Genomic DNA, 5,000 nt, shown 5'->3' on the forward strand with positions numbered 1-5,000 from the left:
ACTACGTCCGCCATGTCGAGCGCACCGCAAAACATACCGCCATCTGTAGGTCTCCCGCAACATGACCTCCTGCAACGACGATACCGTCATCTATGAGACGCCAAGCCGACTAAGACAGCGATGGGCCCAAAGCGCCCTTCTTTCGACCCCACCCACAAAGCCTGCACCCTCTGTCGACAACAGCACCCCAACGCCAGCGCCTCTGCCGCACGAAGTCGTGGACCGGCAATCACTCCACCTGCACCCGTTCGTGCCCCACCCCAACCGCCCAACTCGCAACTCCAGCGGATGAACGGCGGACGTTGCTCGCACTCGCAATGTGCAATCCACCCCTATAACGTGCGTTTCATGAAGAGTTATGTCCAATATGCGACATTCCCGCTGTCCATATACATGAGCTGCGAGCTGTACCACGTACGAGCTACAGACGCGATCGCGTTGCTCTCTGTACGAATGCAGATGCTCAGCGGCAGCTAGGAGGCGCTCCATCCATGTCGGTACCGGTGAGCGTTGCACTCGCAGTCGCAAAAACGTACGGCAAGTATATTACTCGGAAGAGTCAATGACAGTCCAAGCCCCCCTGCGTGGGAAGAGTCTTCCTAGGCCATGACCCACCGGAAGGGCGCAGCGTCCCCCACCCCAGACATGTGACGTCAGACTATCGGTATTGACGACTAGACTGATTCCTTATAATCATTTGCCATACACCGGTGGAAGCTGCCGAGACGAGTAACTACATAGCGGGCTCGCCGTGTCACTAATGTACAGAGATACAATAGTTTCGACTGGAACCGGATTAAACGTATACACGGCGCTGATTAGTAATAGATAGAGCCATCAGAATACAGATAATGTATAGACCTGTCCGTATACATGCTGAAAGACTCTGCTCACAATCACACGTCAGCCAGACACTCTTATCACGCACTACTCTCTGCCTGTAACAGGCACACAGACAATATGTAAGCACCAGCATGGAACAACACCCAGTGCATCCTCTCTGCCACATTAGACAATCCACACTATCATAACCAGACCGGGAGGTCCACTCGGAAAACAGAATATCCCACCCTTCCGACAACCACCATTGCTCAGCTAAGCCACCAACACCCACACATGTCCCACACAGGGGTGCACCCAACATCACAATACTGCCTCCTGTCACACCACACAAACAATGGCAGGAATGAAAGACACAGGTCTGCCACAAGCATGGAATCAGAGCGCCGCCTGTTATGAGCCAAAGGTGCACCCTGACGTGGCAAATCAGATGATGCCGCAGTCATTTACTTACGATAATCACAATCAACAAACCGGCCCCCCCCCCCCCAAAACACCTTTCCTTACAACAATGTGTACCTTAACCTAACCCATATTGTGCCTTAACCTAACCCATATTGTGCCTTAACCTAACCCATATTGTGCCTTAACCTAACCCGTATTGTGCCTTAACCTAACCCGTATTGTGCCTTAACCTAACCCGTATTGTGCCTTAACCTAACCCGTATTGTGCCTTAACCTAACCCGTGTTGTGCCTTAACCTAACCCGTGTTGTGCCTTAACCTAACCCGTGTTGTGCCTTAACCTAACCCGTGTTGTGCCTTAACCTAACCCGTGTTGTGCCTTAACCTAACCCGTGTTGTGCCTTAACCTAACCCGTGTTGTGCCTTAACCTAACCCGTGTTGTGCCTTAACCTAACCCGTGTTGTGCCTTAACCTAACCCGTGTTGTGCCTTAACCTAACCCGTGTTGTGCCTTAACCTAACCCGTGTTGTGCCTTAACCTAACCCGTGTTGTGCCTTAACCTAACCCGTGTTGTGCCTTAACCTAACCCGTGTTGTGCCTTAACCTAACCCGTGTTGTGCCTTAACCTAACCCGTGTTGTGCCTTAACCTAACCCGTGTTGTGCCTTAACCTAACCCGTGTTGTGCCTTAACCTAACCCGTGTTGTGCCTTAACCTAACCCGTGTTGTGCCTTAACCTAACCTATGTTGCGCCTTAACCTAACCTATGTTGCGCCTTAACCTAACCTATGTTGCGCCTTAACCTAACCTATGTTGCGCCTTAACCTAACCTATGTTGCGCCTTAACCTAACCTATGTTGCGCCTTAACCTAACCTATGTTGCGCCTTAACCTAACCTATGTTGCGCCTTAACCTAACCTATGTTGCGCCTTAGCCCAACACACGTTGCGCCTTAGCCCAACACACGTTGGGCCTTAGCCCAACACACGTTGGGCCTTAGCCCAACACACGTTGGGCCTTAGCCCAACACACGTTGGGCCTTAGCCCAACACACGTTGGGCCTTAGCCCAACACACGTTGGGCCTTAGCCCAACACACGTTGGGCCTTAACCCAACACACGTTGGGCCTTAACCCAACACACGATGGGCCTTAACCCAACACACGATGGGCCTTAACCCAACACACGTTGGGCCTTAACCCAACACACGTTGGGCCTTAACCCAACACACGTTGGGCCTTAACCCAACACACGTTGGGCCTTAACCCAACACACGTTGGGCCTTAACCCAACACACGTTGGGCCTTAACCCAACACACGTTGGGCCTTAACCCAACACACGTTGGGCCTTAACCCAACACACGTTGGGCCTTAACCCAACACACGTTGGGCCTTAACCCAACACACGTTGGGCCTTAACCCAACACACGTTGGGCCGTAACCCAACACACGTTGGGCCTTAACCCAACACACGTTGGGCCTTAACCCAACACACGTTGGGCCTTAACCCAACACACGTTGGGCCTTAACCCAACACACGTTGGGCCTTAACCCAACACACGTTGGGCCTTAACCCAACACACGTTGGGCCTTAACCCAACACACGTTGGGCCTTAACCCAACACACGTTGGGCCTTAACCCAACACACGTTGGGCCTTAACCCAACACACGTTGGGCCTTAACCCAACACACGTTGGGCCTTAACCCAACACACGTTGGGCCTTAACCCAACACACGTTGGGCCTTAACCCAACACACGTTGGGCCTTAACCCAACACACGTTGGGCCTTAACCCAACACACGTTGGGCCTTAACCCAACACACGTTGGGCCTTAACCCAACACACGTTGGGCCTTAACCTGCTCTGTAATTGTCATACGACGCGTTAAATTAGTGTAGTGTTGCCTAACTGCAACCCCCGCAATATAGTTTGCCACTCGCACTGCCCGGTCCCCAGAGTATCGCTTCATGTTAAACACCTTGCAGCTATACACTGTAATGCGGATGGCAGCAGGACGTACATGCTCAATGCCCTTCGCAGTTGTTCATTGGCATTCGCATGGCGAAGCACAGCCTACGTTGTGGTACGGCTTGTGTCAACTGTCCGCTGATGTTGTACGTCCAAATCACACACTGTACTGCACATTGGTCCTCATGTACTGAATGATACATCGTGGTACATGTGTGACCGTACCACGACTGCGCCAACAACGGCGAACCATACGGTCCAAATATTGTGCACTCAGCTACGTGTCGTCTCCCTATAAGAGCTGGATTGTAGTATGGTATGCCGTGGATGGCGATCAGCATGAGCCGTCTGTTGATGTAGTGGCGCGTGTTGTCAGACGTAGTCGTCTCTTCTCACACACCGTGATAGCATGGTGCACTGCGTTCCACATCTGCGACATGCGACAGAGGCCGGTTGACAGTCGTTCGCGCAATGGACATCGCATACGTACGGGGGCCACCTTCCACGTGTTCGCGAAGCGTGCACATGTTGTTGCGTGTATGTGGGCAGACATAGTGTGTCGTGACACCTGACACAGGCATGCAACAATCGTTGAATTTGCAAATGGCGATGGACGTCTACGTTTGCTGGTGACGTTACGCAAATGAACAACTGGTAAACCGTTGTGGTGCGGTTGTTCTCGCTAGAGGTGAATCAGTGATGGCGACGATCGGTTGAGCTACCAACCGGTTGTTTCAGCGATACCCACCATGCCCACGAACGTGAATGGCATGTGGGTGTGAAGCGATACGCGGCGGTGGCTGGGTGGGACCGTCCCCGGCCGGTGAGGGGGGGCCTCCCGGCGTGCTGGCCGCGCGGTGCGTGGGCGCACGCGCTACAGCCGGCTGGTGGGGGCGGCCAGTGGCAGGCGCGCCGGCCGACGGAGGCGGCAGGCGGCGCAGCTGCGCGCCGGCGCACCCTGCACGCGGCGCCGTGCGGCCAAAGTAGGTCCTCGCGGGCCCGGTGCGAAGCGCGGTGGACATCTGCAGTGTGCTGGTCCGATTGAGGACTGTGTGCGCTGAGGATGCGCCGCCGCCCGGCGCTCGGCGCCGCGACGCCGTCTGCTGCTCGGTCGCCTCTGCGGTTCTCGCAGGTGGTTTGTATCGCAGCTGTGCGGACGTGTTGGCGCGTGCGCTGTGCTGGGAGAGTTCGCTTCGGCACCCAAGTGGGGCTTTTGTCCTTCTGTGGCGCTGGCGTTGGAGCTGCCGGCCACCGTAGGTGGCGCGTGTTGTCTCCCGCCGGCAATGCCACGACAGCACGCTCCCGGGCCTCTGTCGGCAGCGGCAAGCTCAGTTGGGAGCACGGGTGGTCGCACCTAAAGCGTCTACTCGCCAAACCCCGGGCGATTGCGCCTCTCTCGAACCCGACCAAGTACTTAGGACGGCGCTGCGCGCCGCCGGGACCTGAGAGGGTTTCGAGGTGTATTGTGCAGGGGAGCTCAGCCTCCTCCTGTTTGCAGAATAATCGAGCGGACGCTTGCGTGTTCGCGCGGGCCCCCGGGACACACTCCCGGGCGGCCGGCTGCTCAGCTCTAGTTGACGCAGCTCCCTGGTTGATCCTGCCAGTAGTCATATGCTTGTCTCAAAGATTAAGCCATGCATGTCTCAGTACAAGCCGCATTAAGGTGAAACCGCGAATGGCTCATTAAATCAGTTATGGTTCCTTAGATCGTACCCACGTTACTTGGATAACTGTGGTAATTCTAGAGCTAATACATGCAAACAGAGTCCCGACCAGAGATGGAAGGG

The 5,000-nt window shown here is 55.0% G+C and overlaps 1 non-coding gene across 1 annotated transcript in view; it reads left to right on the forward strand.

Annotated features, from left to right (window-relative positions):
- Window positions 1–4,797: 4,797 nt before the first annotated feature.
- The window catches only part of LOC126444175 (small subunit ribosomal RNA), a 1,910-nt gene continuing 1,707 nt past the window's right edge, over window positions 4,798–5,000 (forward strand). The window contains exon 1 of the ribosomal RNA XR_007582475.1: window positions 4,798–5,000. This exon is cut by the window's right edge and continues 1,707 nt beyond it. This is a non-coding gene — a ribosomal RNA (small subunit ribosomal RNA).

The sequence above is a fragment of the Schistocerca serialis genome, unplaced genomic scaffold (assembly GCF_023864345.2).
Source record: "Schistocerca serialis cubense isolate TAMUIC-IGC-003099 unplaced genomic scaffold, iqSchSeri2.2 HiC_scaffold_245, whole genome shotgun sequence".
In the NCBI taxonomy this organism is placed as follows: Eukaryota; Metazoa; Arthropoda; class Insecta; order Orthoptera; family Acrididae; genus Schistocerca; species Schistocerca serialis.